Genomic DNA, 16293 nt, shown 5'->3' on the forward strand with positions numbered 1-16293 from the left:
TTGTCATTGGGCACAAAATTTCGAACAAGGGAATAGAGGTGGATCAAGCTAAGGTGGGGGTAATTGAAAAATTACCACCATCTGCCAATGTTAAGGCAATCAGAAGCTTTCTAGGGCATGCAGGATTCTATAGGAGGTTTATAAAAGATTTTTCAAAAATCACCAAACCTCTGAGTAATTTGCTAGCTGCTGACATGCCATTTATCTTTGATAAGGAGTGTCTGCAGGCGTTTGAGACTCTGAAAGCTAAGCTGGTTACAGCACCAGTCATCTCTGTACCAGACTGGACATTACCATTTGAACTGATGTGTGATGCCAGTGACCATGCCATTGGTGCAGTGTTGGGACAAAGGCATGACAAGCTTATGCACATCATTTACTATGCCAGTCGTGTTTTAAATGACGCACAGAAGAACTACACAACCACAGAAAAAGAGTTACTTGCAGTGGTTTACGCCATTGACAAGTTCAGATCTTATTTACTAGGATCAAAAGTGATTGTGTACACTGACCATGTTGCTCTTATATATCTACTCACAAAGCAGGATTCAAAACCCAGACTCATCAGATGGATGTTGCTTCTGCAGGAGTTTGATATAGAAATAAGAGACAGAAAAGGGACAGAGAACTAAGTAGCAGATCACCTGTCCCGAATAGAACCAGTAGAAGGGGCGTCCCTCCCTCTCACTGAGATCTCTGAAAACTTTCCAGATGAGCACCTCTTTGCCATCCAGGAAGTGCCATGGTTCGCAGACATTGCAAACTATAAGGTAGTGAGATTCATACCCAAAGAGTACAGTAGGCAATAATCAAAGAAATTGATCACGGATGCAAAATACTATCTTTGGGATGAACCATATCTCTTCAAGAGATGTGCAGACAAAGTAATTTGTAGATGTGTGCCTAAAGAAGAAGCACAGAAGATCCTCTGGCACTGCCATGGATCACAGTATGGAGGACATTTTGGAAGTAAGCGAACAGCCACAAGAGTCCTCCACTGTGGCTTCTACTGGCCTACTCTCTATAAAGACTCCCGAGTGTTTGTACTTAATTGTGACAGTTGCCAAAGATCTGGCAATCTGCCTCACAGTTATGCCATGCCTCAATAAGGGATCTTGGAGATTGAGTTATTTGATGTATGGGGTATTGACTTCATGGGGCCTTTCCCACCATCATACTCAAACACTTATATTCTGGTGGCAGTAGATTATGTATCCAAATGGGTGGAAGCTATTGCAACACCCACTAACGATACTGAGATAGTGCTGAAATTCCTCCCGAAACACATCTTCAGTAGATTTGGTATCCCTAGAGTACTAATTAGTGATGGGAGCACTCATTTCTGCAATAAATAGCTTTACCCTGCTTTGGTTCGATATGGAGTTAGCCACAGGGTAGCTACTCCATATCATCCACAGACAAATAGGCAAGCTGAAGTCTCTAATAGAGAACTTAAAAGAATCTTGGAACGGACTGTGATTAACCGTAGAAGGGATTGGGCAAGAAGCTTGGATGATGCTCTGTGGGCATACATAACAGCATTCAAGACAACAATAGAAACTTTTCCATACCAACTGGTGTATGGAAAAGCCTGTCACTTGCCAGTGGAACTGGAACATAAGGCCTATTGGGCAACTAGATTCCTAAACCTTGATGCCAAGTTAGCTGGAGAAAAACGATTGCTCCAGTTAAATGAACTAGACGAGTTCAGACTCAATGCTTTCGAGAATGCAAAAATTTACAAAGAGAAAGCAAAAAGATGGCATGATAAGAAACTGTCATCCATAGTCTTTGAGCCAGGGCAGAAAGTTCTGCTATTTAATTCTAGGCTCAGATTATTTCCTGGGAAATTGAAATCCCGGTGGAGAGGTCCATATGTGATTACAAGTGTGTCACCCTATGGATACGTGGAGCTTCAGGATAATGATTCTAACAAAAAGTTCATTGTTAACGGACAGAGAGTCAAATATTATCTTGAAAGCAATTTTGAGCAAGAATGCTCAAAATTGAGACTTGATTAAAACTCAGTAATAGTCCAGCTAAAGACAATAAAGAAGCGCTTGCTGGGAGGCAACCCAGCCATTTACAAAGCTTATTTGTTAATTAATTGATTTTTACAGGTTTATCTCAATTATCTTCAAGGTAAATTAGCAATTTCTTGAGTTCACAAAGTTACAGAAGGATTCGCAGAATAAAACAGCTAAAAGGAAGCTTACTGGTGCGAAAAAGCCAGTAAGAGCTGTTTTGGGCGTTGAACGCCCAAAAGAAGCATCTACTGGGCATTCAACACCAGTAAGGATAGTCATCTGGGTGTTAAACACCAGAAAAAGGCATCTTCTGGGCGTTGAACGCCAGAAAGAAGCACCTTCTAGGCGTTTAACGCCAGATTTATAGCATCCTGGGCGTTCAGAAAAATGCCCAGTGACAAAGGAGTTCCTGGCATTGAACGCCAGCTAGAAGCAACAGCTGGGCGTTGAACGCCCAGGAGAAGTTGCAAATGGGCGTTAAATGCCCAAAACATGCAGCGTTTGGTGTTTAATGCCAAGATTGTGGGGATGAGGTAAATTCATTTTCAATTCACATTTTTTTTCCAAATTTTTATGTTCCAATTCATGATTTCTTGCATAAACATGTTACAAAGTCTCATCCTTCAATTCCAAAAATTTTAATCCTAATTTCTAAAATCCCTTTTTCAAAAGATATCAAATGTATCTTAATTCATAAACACAAATCCTTTTCAAATCCTATCCAACTTCTTCTCAAATCTTTTTCAAAACTCAATTATCTTTCAAATTAATCCCAAACCTCTTTTCTAAAATTTAGATTTATCTTTTTCAAATATCTTCTATATCTTTTCAATTTTCAATTATATCTTTTTCCTATCATATTTATCTTTTACAAATCATATCTTCTATCTTATCTTTCTTTAAAATTTTCGAAAAACCCACCCCTTCCCTTTAAATCCACATTCGGCCTCCCTCCTCTCATCCAACATTCGATACTAGCTCTCCTTCTATCCCTCTCCTTTCCCTTCTTTTGCTTGAGGACAAGAAAACCTCTAAGTTTGGTGTGTTTATCTGTGATCACTAAACCATACCCACTAAGATCATGGATCCTAAAGAAAAACAACCCACTCCAAGAGGCAAGAAAGACAATATTCCAAAACCACTTTGGAATCAAAAGAAGTTCTTAACCAAAAAACATTCCGACCATTACTACAAAATAATGGGTCTAAGGTCAGTGATCTCAGAAGTCAAATTCAATCTGAAAGAAGATGAATATCCGGAGATCCAAGAGCAAATTCAAAACAGGAGCTGGGAAATCCTAGCTAATCCTGAAACAAAGGTGGGAAGAAACATGGTTTAGGAATTCTACGCTAATCTATGGCAAACAGACAGGCAGAGAATATCTAGAATTGCTCTCTATGATTATCGGACCTTGGTCAGAGGAAAGATTGTTCACATCCACCCTGATAAAATCAGGGAGATCTTTAAGCTACCTCAGTTGAAAGATGACACAGACTCCTTTAATAGGAGAATGATGAGAACAAATAAAGGCCTGGACAAGATTCTAGAGGACATATGCCTCCCTGGAGCCAGGTGGACCACCAGCACCAAGGGTGTCCCAAATCAACTCAAGAGAGAAGATTTCAAACCAGTCGCCAGAGGCTGGCTGGACTTCATTGGGCGTTCTATATTGCCCACTAGCAACCGCTCTGAGGTCATCGTTAAAAGAACAGTGATGATCCACTGCATTATATTGGGAAGAGAAGTGGAAGTTCATCAGCTGATTTCGTGTGAACTTTACATAATTGCAAACAAGAACTCCAAAGATGCTAAACTGGCTTATCCAAGTTTAATATCTATGCTATGTAAAGATGCTGGAGTGAAGATGGGAATAACTGAGTATATCTCAGTTGAGCGACCAATCACCAAAATATCAATGGAAAAACAACAAGTGCAGATGACCCCATCAAGAGGAGAGCACATGAATTTCTCCCAAAAATCCCTTAATTTGAATACTAGGAGCATCTTGAAGCATCGGTTACCAAGTTGCAAGAAGCTATGGACCAAATAAAGGAAGAATAGAATAATCAAAATAGCATGCTTTGCAAACTGCTTGGGGAACAAGAAGAGCAAAGGCATGACTTGAAGGAACTGAAGCGTCAGAAATTATCTCTTGAAGGACCAAGCACCCCACAGACTAGAGGAACATCCACTTCCCAAAATAAAGGTTGTTGAGTCCTAATCTTAGCTTTACTCTGTGATAGTTGTCTTATAGATTTACCTTAGAAGTTATATAGGAGTAGTAGTAATTAGTAATCTATTTTGATTTTATTTCCAATTAAGCTATAATTTATTTTTCTCATCATCATCAAACATGAATAAAATAGTAGATTTTTAGAATAAAGAGGCAATTTAATTTCGAGTTCTTAATAAGGAAAATTCTAATTATTTATATGTGATGGCAATACTTTTTATCTTCTGAATGAATGCTTGAACAGTGCATATTTTTGATACTGAATTTCATGAATATTAAAATTGTTGGCTTTTGAAAGAATGATGAATAAGAGAAATATTATTGCTGATTTGAAAAATCATGAAATTGATTCTTGAAGCAAGAAAAAGCAAAAAAAAAAGGAATCATTGGATAAAGAAAAAGAAAAATCCAATAACCCTTAAAACCAAAAGGCAAGGGTGAAAAGGATCCAAGGCTTTGAGCATCAATGGATAGGAGGGCCCAAGGAAATAAATCTAGGCCTAAGCGGCTAAATCAAGCTGTCCCTAACCATATGCTTGTGGCATGCAGGTCCAAGTGAAAAGCTTGAGACTGAGTTGTTAATGTCGTGATCCAAGGCAAAGGAGTGTGCTTAAGAACTCTGGACACCTCTAATTGGGGAATTTAGCAAAGCTAAGTCACAATCTGAAACGGTTCACCCGGTTATGTATCTGTGGCATTTATGTATCCGGTGGTAATACTGGAAAACAAAGTGCTTAGGGTCACGACCAAGACTCATAAAGTAACTGTGTTCAAGAATCAACATACTAAACTAGGAGAATCAATAATACTATCTAAATTCTAAGTTCTTATGGATGCCAATCATTCTGGATTTCAAAGGATAAAGTGAGATGCCAAAACTATTTAGAGGAAAAAAACTACTAGTCCCACTCATCTGATTAGAATCTGAGCTTCACTTGAAACTCTGAGATATTGTTGCTTCTTAATTCCTTTTTTTATCCTATTTTATTTATCTAGTTGCTTGAGGACAAGCAACAGTTTAAGTTTGGTGTTGTGATGAGCGGATATTTTATACGCTTTTTGAGGGTAATTTCATGTAGATTTTAGTATGTTTTAGTTAGTTTTTAGTATAATTTTATTAGTTTTTAGGCAAAATTCATATTTCTGGACTTTACTATGAGTTTGTGTGTTTTTCTATAATTTCAGGTATTTTCTGGCTGAAATTGAGGGAGCTGAGCAAAAATCTGATTTAGGCTGAAAAAGGACTGCTGACCTCCCTGCACTCAGAATGGATTTTTTAGAGCTACAGAAGTTCAATTGGCGCGCTCTCAATTGGGTTGGAAAGTAGACATCCAGGGCTTTCCCTCAATATGTCCATACTTTGCACAAAGATAGACGATGTAAACTGGTGTTCAACGCTAGTTCCATGTTGCAGTTTGGCGTTCAGCACCAGAAACAAGTTGCAAGTTGGAGTTCAACGCCAGAAACAGGTTACAACCTGGCGTTCAACTCCAGAAATAGTCCAAGCATGTGAGAAGCTTAAGTCTCAGCCCCAGCACACACCAAGTGGGCCCCAGAAGTGGATTTCTGCACTATCCATCCTAGTTTACTCATTTTCTGTAAACCTGGGTTACTAGTTTAGTATTTAAACAACTTTTAGAGATTTATTTTGTATCTCATGAAATTTTTAGATCTGAACTTTGTACTCTTTGACGGCATGAGTCTCTAAACTCCATTGTTGGGGGTGAGGAGCTCTACAACGTCTCGATGAATTAATGCAATTATTTCTGTTTTCCATTCAAACACGCTCGTTCCTATCTAAGATGTTCATTCGTGCTTCACTATGAAGAAGGTGATGATCTGTGACACTCATCACCTTCCTCAATCCATGAATATGTGCCTGACAACCACCTCCGTTCTAAATTAAATTGAATGAGTATCTCTTAGATTCCTTAATTAGAATCTTCGTAGTATAAGCTAGAATCTATTGGCAGCATCCTTGAGAATCCGGAAAGTATAAACCTTGTCTGTGATATTTCGAGTAGGATTATGGGATTGGATGACTGTAGTGAGCTTAAAACTCGTGAGTGTTGGGTGTAGTGACAGACGCAAAAGGATCAATGGATCTTATTCCGACATGATCGAGAACCAACAGATGATTAACCGTGCTGTGACAGAGCATTTGGACTATTTTCACTGAGAGGATGGGAAGTAGCCATTGACAACGATGATGCCTTACGTACAGCTTGCCATGGAAGGAACCTTGCATTTATGAAAGTGAGAAAGTGAGAAAGCATCTCCAAAATTCCAACATATTCTCCATTACTGCGTGGAAAGTGACAAGTACTCCTTTTACACCCTTTTATTTATCTTTTACAATCGAGGCTAAAGAATCCTATTGGTATCCTGACTAAGATTAATAAGATAACCATAGCTTGCTTCAAGCCAACAATCTCCGTGGGATTCGACCCTTACTCACGTAAGGTATTACTTGGACGACCTGGTGCACTTGCTGGTTAGTTGTGCGGATTGCAAAAGTGTGATTGTAATTTCGTGCACCAGCTTTGCAGCTTTCACGTGCATAGGCCATTCTTGGAGTTAAACGCCAGCTTGGGTGCCAGTTTGGGTGTTTAACTCCAGTTTTGGTGCCAGTTTTGGCGTTTTACGCCAGAAAAGGGTCTCTGGCTGGCGTTTAACGCCAGTTTGGGACCTCAAATATCGAGCAAAGTATGGACAATTATACATTGATGGAAATCCCAAGATGTTAGCTTTCCAGCCCAATTGAGAGCGCACCAATTGGAATTCTATAGCTCCACAAAAACACGTTTGAGTGCAGGAAGGTCAGAATCCAACAACATCTGCAGTCCTTTCTTAGCATCTGAATCAGATTTTTGCTCAGGTCCCTTAATTTCAGCCAAAAAATACTTGAAATTATAGAAAAACACACAAACTCATAGTAAAGTCTAGAAATGTGATTTTTGCATAAAAACTAACAAAAATATAATAAAAAGTAACTAAAACATACTAAAAACTACCTTAAAACAATACCAAAAAGCGTATAAATTATCCGCTTATCACAACACCAAACTTAAATTGTTGCTTGTCCCCAAGCAACCCAAAAAAAAAAGAGATAAAAAGACGAGAAAATACAATAAATTTCAAAAATATCAATGAAGATTAGTTTTAATTAGATGAACGGGACTAGTAGCTTTTTGCCTCTGAATAGTTTTGGCCTCTCTCTATTCCATTAGAGTTCAGAATTGTTGGCCTCTTTAGGAACTCAGAAATACAGATAATGTTATTGATTTTCCTAGTTAAGTTCTTTTTTATTCTTGAACACAGCTACTTTATGAGTCTTGGCCGTGACCCTTAGCATTTTGTCTTCCAGTATTACCACTGGATACATAAATGCCACGGACACATAACTGGGTGAACCTTTTCAGATTGTGACTCAGTTTTGCTAGAGTCCCCAGTTAGAGGTGCCCAGAGTTCTTAAGCACACTCTTTTGCTTTGGATCACGACTTGAACCACTCAGTCCCAAGCTTTTCACTTGGACCTTCTTGACACAAGCACATGGTTAAGGACATCTTGATTTAGCCGCTTACGTGAAGATTTTATTCTTTTGGGCCCTCCTATCCATTGATGCTTAAAGCCTTGGATCCATTTTACCCTTGCCTTTTAGTTTAAAGGGTTACTGGCTTTTTGCTCTTGCTTTTTCTTTTTCTTTCTTCTCTTTTTTTTTTATTTTTCATAAGCTTTTGCTTTTCACTACTTTTTCTTGCTTCAAGAATCAGTTTTATGATTTTTCAGATCACCAATAACTTGTATCCTTTTTCATTATTCTTTCAAGATTCATCTTTTCTTAATTCCAATTTTAAGCATGCACTTTTTAGGCATACATCCATAAAGCAAGAAGTATTGCCACCACATCAAAATAATTTAACTAATTTCAAGATAGATTTCAAAATTCATGCACTTCTTGTTCTTTTGCAAATAAAAACATTTTTCATTTAAGAAAGGTGAGAGATTCATGGAATCATTCATAGCTTTAAGACATAGACTCTAAACACTGATGATCATGTAATAAAGATAAGACTTAGACAGAAAATAAACATAAAAATAGACAAATAACAATAAAAGCAAGGAATTTAAGGAGCGGGTCCACCTTAGTGACGGCGGCTACTTCTTCCTCTTAATGGTCCAGTGGAGTGCTTGAGCTCCTCTAGTTTGCTTCATCCTCTTTCTTAGTGATGGGCTTTGGTGATGAATTTCTCTATCTCCCAAGGTTCGGAGGCAGAAGCGATTGCCTTCCCTTTCTTCTTTCTAGAGGATTCTCCGACTTTGGGTGCCATGAGTGGGTAATAGATAGCAAAAACCAGAGCTTTTCCACACCAAACTTAAAAGCTTTGCTCGTTCTCGAGCAAAATAAGATAAAAGGGAGTAGAAGAAGAATAAGGTAATTAATTTGAAAAACTTGTTAATGTAAAAAAATTAAAAGGATTTGAAAAGAATTTGAGAAGATATGTAAATTTGGAAAAAGATATGGACAAGAATTAAAAAGAATTAAAAAAAGAATTAAAAAGAATGGAAAGGATTATTAGTTTTTGAAAATAGAATTTGAAAGATGAACATTTGAAATATTTTTTATGCAAAAAAAGAATTATGAATTAAAACATGAAAAATTGAAAAAAAAAATCGAATTGGAAACAAAATTACCTCCCCTTTGCTGTTCTGGCATTAAACGGCCAGAATGATAGCCATTCTGGCGTTTAACGCCCATCTGGCAGCCAATTTGGGCGTTTAACGCCCAGCCAGGTATCCTGGCTGGCGTTAAACGCCAGAATTTCTTTGTTACTGGGCTTTTTTCTGAACACCCAGGATACTGTTGTTTCTGGCGTTAAACGCCCAGAATGCTGCCCATTCTGGTGTTTAACACCCAGAATGATAGCCTTACTGGTGTTAAACGCCCAGAATGATAGCCATTCTAGCATTTAACGCCCAAAATGCCCGTTTATTGGCGTTTTGACGCCAGTGAGCTCTTTTTCTCTGTGATTCATCTGCTTTATGTCCTGAATCTTCATTTCCTTGACTTATTCACTTAAATGTATTATCAAACATGAATAACAAAATTAAATATACTCATATAATTGTTATAAACATCTAATTTTTGCTAATGGCTGGGTTGCCTCCCAGCAAGCGCTTCTTTACTGTCTTTAGCTGGACTTTATTGAGCTTTAATCTAGTCTCAGTCTTGAGCATTCTTCCTCTATATTGCCTTCAAAATAATGCTTGACTCTCTGTCTATTAACAATGAACTTTTTGTTAGAGTTAATATCCTGAAGCTCTACATATCCATATGGTGACACACTTGTAATCACATATGGTCCCTTCCACCGGGATTTCAATTTCCCAGGGAGCAATCTGAGCCTATAGTTAAACAGTAGAACCTTCTATCCTAGCTCAAAGACTCTAGATGACAGTTTCCTGTCATGCCACCTTTTTGCTTTCTCCTTGTAAATTTTAGCATTTTCGAAAGCATTGAGTCTGAACTCCTCCAGCTCATTCAACTGGAGTAATTTTTTCTCTCTAGTTACCTTAGCATCAAGATTTAGGAACCTGGTTGCCCAGTAGGCTTTGTGTTCCAGTTTCTCTGGCAGATGACAGGCTTTTCCATACACAAGCTGGTATGGAGAGGTCCCTATAGGAGTCTTGAATGCGGTTCTGTATGCCCACATAGTATCATCCAGACTTCTTGCCCAATCCCTTCTACAGGTATTTACAGTCCATTCCAGGATTTGTTTTAGTTCTCTATTTGAGACTTTAGCCTGCCCATTTGTCTATGGATGATATGGAGTTGCCACTTTGTGGTTAATTCCATATCAGATCAGAGCAGAGTCAAGCTGTTTATTGCAGAAATGAATACCTCCATCACTGATCAGTACCCTAGGGACACTGAACCTGCTGAAGATATGCTTCTGGAGGAACGTCATCACTGTCTTAGTATCATTAGTTGGTGTTGCAATTGCCTCTACCCATTTAGATACATAGTCTACTGCCACCAGAATATGATGGCGGGAAAGGCACCATGAAGTCTATACATCAAACAATTCAATCTCTAAGATCCCCTGCTGAGGCATGGCATAACCGTGAGGTAGATTACCAGCTCTCTGGCAACTGTCATAGTTGCGTACAAACTCTTAGGAGTCTCTATAGAGAGTAGGCCAGTAGAAGCCACATTGGAGAACCCTTGTGGCTGTTCGTTCACCTCCGAAATGTCCTCCATATTGTGATCTATGGCAATGCCATAGGATCTTCTGTGCCTCTTCTCTAGGCACACATCTACGGATTATTCCGTCTGCACATCTCTTAAAGAGATATAGTTCATCCCACAAGTAGTACTTTACATCAGAAACCAATTTTTTGTTTGCTGCCTACTGTACTCTTTGGGTATGAATCTCACAGCTTTATAGTTTGTAATGTCTGCAAACCACGGTACTTCCTGAATGGAAAAGAGTTGCTCATCCAAAAAGGTTTCAGAGATTTATGTAGGAGGGAGGGACGCTCCTACTGCTGGTTCTATCTGGGACAGGTGATCAGCTACTTGGTTTTCTGTCACTTTTCTGTCTCTTAATTCTATATCAAACTCTTGCAGAAGCAACACCCATCTTATGAGTCTGGGTTTTGAATCCTGCTTTGTGAGGAGATATTTTAGAGCAGCATGGTCAGTGTACACAATCACTTTTGATCATACTAAATAAGATCTGAACTTGTCAATGGCATAAACTACTACAAGCAACTTCTTTTCTGTGGTTGTGTAATTTTTCTGCGCGTCATTTAAAATACGGCTAGCATAATAAATGACATGCAGAAGCTTGTCATGCCTCTGTCCCAATACTACACCAATGGCATGGTCACTGGCATCACACATTAGTTCTAACGGTAGTGTCCAGTCCAGTGCAAAAATGATTGATGCTGTGACCAGCTTAGCTTTCAGAGTAAAGGCTTACAAACACTCTATGTCAAAAACAAATGGTGTATCAGTGGCTAGCAGATTGCTCAGAGATTTTGCAATTTTTGAAAAATCCTTTATAAACCTCCTATAGAATCCTACATGCCCCAAAAAGCTTCTAATTGCCTTAACATTGGCAGGTAGTGGTAATTTTTCAATTACATCTACCTTAGCTTGATCCACCTCTATCCCCTTGTTCGAAATTCTGTGCCCAAGAACAATTCCTTCAGTTACCATAAAGTGATATTTCTCCCAGTTTAAAACTAGGTTAGTCTCTTGGAACCTTTTTAGAACAAGTGCTAGATAGTCAAGACAGGAGCTAAATGAGTCTCCAAATACTGAGAAGTCATCCATGAAGACTTCCAGAAATTTCTCTACCATATCAGAGAAGATAGAGAGCATGCATCTCTGAAAGGTCGCAGGTGCATTGCACCGACCAAATGGCATCCTTCTGTAGGCAAACATTCCAGATGGACATGTGAATGCTATTTTCACTTTGATGAGCGGATAATTTATACGCTTTTTGGCATTGTTTTTAGTATGTTTTAGTTAGTTTTTATTATATTTTTATTAGTTTTTAGTTAAAATTCACTTTTCTGGACTTTACTATGAGTTTGTGTGTTTTTCTGTGATTTTAGGTATTTTCTGGCTGAAATTGAGGGACCTGAGCAAAAATCTGATTCAGAGGCTGAAAAGGACTGCAGATGCTGTTGGATTCTGACCTCCCTGCACTCGAAGTGGTTTTCGGGAGCTACAGAAGCCCAATTGGTGTGCTCTTAATTGCGTTGGAAAGTAGACATCCTGGGCTTTCCAGCAATGTATAATAGTCAATACTTTGCCCAAGATTTGATGGCCCAAACAGGCGTTCCAAGTCAGCTCAAGAATTTTGGCCTAAAACGCCGGAACTGGCACAAGAATGGGAGTTAAACGCCCAAACTGGCACAAAAGCTGGCGTTTAACTCCAAGAAAAGTCTCTACACATGAAAGCTTCAATGCTTAGCCCAAGCACACACCAAGTGGGCCCGAAAGTGGATTTTTATGTCATTTACTCATCTTTGTAAACCCTAAGCTACTAGTTCTCTACAAATAGGACCTTTTGCTATTGTATTTTCATCTTTGGATCATTTTTAGATCTTTTGATCACTTTAGATCTTAGGATCATCTTTGGATGTCTAGTTCTTAGATCATTGAGAGGCTGGCCATTTGGCCATGCCTAGACCTTGTTCTTATGTATTTTCAACGGTGGAGTTTCTACACACCATAGATCAAGGTGTGGAGCTCTGCTGTACCTCAAGTATTAATGCAATTACTATTGTTCTTCTATTCAATTTGGCTTATTCTTGTTCTAAGATATCACTTGTTCCTCAACTTGATGAATGTGATGATCCGTGACTCTCATCATTATTCTCACCTATGAACGCGTGCCTGACAACCACCTCCGTTCTACCTTAGATTGAGTGGATATCTCTTGGATCCCTTAATCAAAATCTTCGTGGTATAAGCTAGAATTGATGGCGGCATTCAAGAGAATCCGGAAGGTTTAAACCTTGTCTGTGGTATTCTGAGTAGGATTCAAGGATTGAATGACTGTGACGAGCTTCAAACTCCTAAAGGCTGGGCGTTAGTGACAGACGCAAAAGAATCACTGGATTCTATTCCAACCTGATTGAGAACCGACAGATGATTAGCCGTGCTGTGATAGAGCGCGTTGAACATTTTCACTGAGAGGACAGGACTATAGCCATTGACAACGGTGATTCCCAACATACAGCTTGCCATGGAAAGGAGTAAGAAGGATTGGATGAAGACAGTAGGAAAGCAGAGAGACAAAAGGGACAAAGCATCTCCATACGCTTATATGAAATTCTCACCAATGAATTACATAAGTATCTCTATCCTCATTTTATGTTTTATTCATAAATCATCTATAACCATTTGAATCCGCCTGACTGAGATTTACAAGATGACCATAGCTTACTTCATACCAACAATCTCCGTGGGATCGACCCTTACTCGCGTAAGGTTTATTACTTGGATGACCCAGTGCACTTGCTGGTTAGTTGTGCGAAGTTGTGATAAAGAGTTGAGATTGCAATTGAGCGTACCATGTTGATGGCACCATTGATGATCACAATTTCGTGCACTAAGTTTTTGGCGCCGTTGCCGGGGATTGTTTGAGTTTGGACAACTGACGGTTCATCTTGTTGCTTAGCTTAGGTATTTTTCTTCAGAGTTCTTAATAATGAATTCTAGTGTTTCAAGATGATGTTCTTATCATCCCCAAAGCTGATTGATTCTCATCAATTTAGCTCTTGAATGTAATGTCCTCCTGAAGCTTGGCTAGCCATGTCTAATTTCTTTAGACTAAAGCTTTAGACTAACATTGCATGATTCCTGGAATTCTCATTAAGAATTTTGATATCCTTATTTTCTTTTTCACTCAATTTTCAAAAAAATCCAAAAAGAATTATAAAATCTTAAAACCAAAAATATTTTATGTTTCTTGTTGAGTCTAGTGTCTCATTTTAAGTTTGGTGTCAATTGCATGTTTCTATTCTTCTTGCATTTTTTCGAATTCAATCATGTGTCTTCATTGATCTTCAAGTTGTTCTTGATGATTTCCTTGCTCTGATCTTTAAATTCTCTTGTCTTGAGTGTTTTGTTGTTTCTCATATGCATTCTCAATTTGTTAGTGCCAATAGTATACAAACTTCTAAGTTTGGTGTCTTGCATGCATTGTTTATTTGATCTTAGTTTCATTTTGATTATTCCTCATTATTAAAAATCCAAAAATTTTTAATTTGTGTCTTTTCAAGTCAATAATACAGAGAATTGAAGATTCAGAACATACAGTAGAGGGATTACACAGAAAAAGCTGGGCATTCAAAACGCCCAGTGAGAAAGGAAAACTGGCGTTTAAACGCCAGCCAGGGTGCCTGGCTGGGCGTTTAACGCCCAAAAGGGGTGAGTTTTGGGCGTTAAACGCCAGAATGGATACCATTCTGGGCGTTTAACGCCAGGATGGCACAAGAGGGAAGATTTTGTTTTTAATTCAAATTTTTTCAAGTTTTCGAAATTTTTCAAAATCAAATCTTTTTCAAATCATATCTTTTAAATCATATATTTTCAAAATCAATTTCTTTCTATTTTCAAAAATACTTGCTAAAAATTAATGATTTGATTCAACATTTCAAGTATGTTGCCTTTTTTGTTGAGAAAGGTTTAATGTCTGAATCATATCTTTTAAATTTCTTGTTAGCCAAGTCATTAATTTTCAAAATCAAATCTTTTTAAATTGTTTTTCAAATCATATCTTCTCAATCATATCTTTTTAAAACTATATCTTTTCAATTATATCTTTTTATCATAATTTTTTTAAAAATAGTTTTCAATCATATCTTTTTGATTTCTAATTTCAAAGTCTTTTTCAAAAATCACTTTATTTCTTTCCCAATCATATTTTTCGAAAATCATTCTTCAATTTTTCAAAATGTTTTTAAAATCTTTTAATTTATTTTCGAAAATTTCTTCCCCTCTTCTCATATCCTTCTATTTATGGACTAACACTCCTCCTCAATGCACAATTCGAACTCTGTCTTTCTTGATAAGTTCAAATTCTTCTACCTCTCCTCCTATTCTTCTTTTCCTCTGACACCTCAAGGAATCTCTATACTATGACATAGAGGATTCCATACTTTCTTGTTTTTTTCTCTTTCATATGAGCAGGAACAAAGACAAAAGCATTCTTGTTGAGGCTGACCCTGAACCTGAAAGGACCTTGAAGCAAAAGCTAAGAGAAGCTAAAGCACAACTCTCTGTAGAGGACCTAACAGAAATCTTCAAACAAGAAGAAGACATGGCAGCCAAAAACAATAACAATGCCAACAATGCAAGGAAGGTGCTGGGTGACTTTACTGCACCTACTCCCGACTTCTATGGGAGAAGCATCTCTATCCCTGCCATTGGAGCAAACAACTTTGAGCTTAAGGCTCAATTAGTTTCTCTAATGCAACAGAATTGCAAGTTCCATGGACTTCCATTGGAAGATCCTCATCAGTTTTTAGCTGAGTTCTTGCAAATCTGTGACACTGTCAAGACCAATGGGGTTGACCCTGAGGTCTACAAACTTATGCTATTCCCTTTTGCTGTAAGAGACAGAGCTAGGATATGGTTGGACTCACAACCTAAAGAAAGCCTGAACTCTTGGAAAAAGCTAGTCAATGCCTTCTTGGCAAAGTTCTTTCCACCTCAAAAATTGAGTAAGCTTAGAGTGGAAGTCCAAACCTTCAGACAAAAAGAAGGTGAATCCCTCTATGAAGCTTGGGAAAGATACAAACAATTGATCAGAAAGTGTCCTTCTAACATGCTTTCTGAATGGAGCATCATAGGTATCTTCTATGATTGTCTGTCTGAACTGTCCAATATGTCATTGGACAGCTCTGCTGGAGGATCTCTTCATCTGAAGAAGACGCCTGCAGAAGCTCAAGAACTCATTGAAATGGTTGCAAATAACCAATTCATGTACACTTCTGAAAGGAATCCTGTGAACAATGGGACGAATCAGAAGAAAGGAGTTCTTGAGATTGATACTCTGAATGCCATATTGGCTCAGAACAAAATATTGACTCAGGAAGTCAATATGATTTCTCAAAGTCTGTCTGGAATGCAAGCTGCACCAGGCAGTACTAAGGACGCTTTATCTAAAGAAGAAGCTTATGATCCTGAGAACCCTTCAATGGAAGAGGTGAATTACATGGGAGAACCCTATGGAAACACCTATAATCCTTCGTGGAGAAATCATCCAAATCTCTCATGGAAGGATCAACAGAGACCTCAACAAGGTTTCAACAACAATAATGGTGGAAGAAACAGGTTCGGCAATGGCAAGCCTTTTCCATCATCTTCTCAGCAACAGACAGAGAATTCTAAGCAGAGCCACTCTGACTTAGCAACCATGGTCTCTGATCTAATCAAAACCACTCAAAGTTTTATGACTGAAACAAGGTCCTCCATTAGGAATTTGGAGGCACAAGTGGGACAGCTG

At 38.3% G+C, this 16293-nt stretch overlaps 1 non-coding gene across 1 annotated transcript; it reads right to left on the reverse strand.

Annotated features, from left to right (window-relative positions):
- Nucleotides 1-15510: 15510 nt before the first annotated feature.
- Nucleotides 15511-15618, reverse strand: LOC130983986 (small nucleolar RNA R71). The gene has a single exon (XR_009087949.1). It is a non-coding gene; the product is annotated as a small nucleolar RNA R71 (small nucleolar RNA).
- Between the last annotated feature and the right edge of the window lie 675 nt (nt 15619-16293).

Source organism: Arachis stenosperma, chromosome 5 (assembly GCF_014773155.1).
Source record: "Arachis stenosperma cultivar V10309 chromosome 5, arast.V10309.gnm1.PFL2, whole genome shotgun sequence".
Classification (NCBI taxonomy): domain Eukaryota; kingdom Viridiplantae; phylum Streptophyta; class Magnoliopsida; order Fabales; family Fabaceae; genus Arachis; species Arachis stenosperma.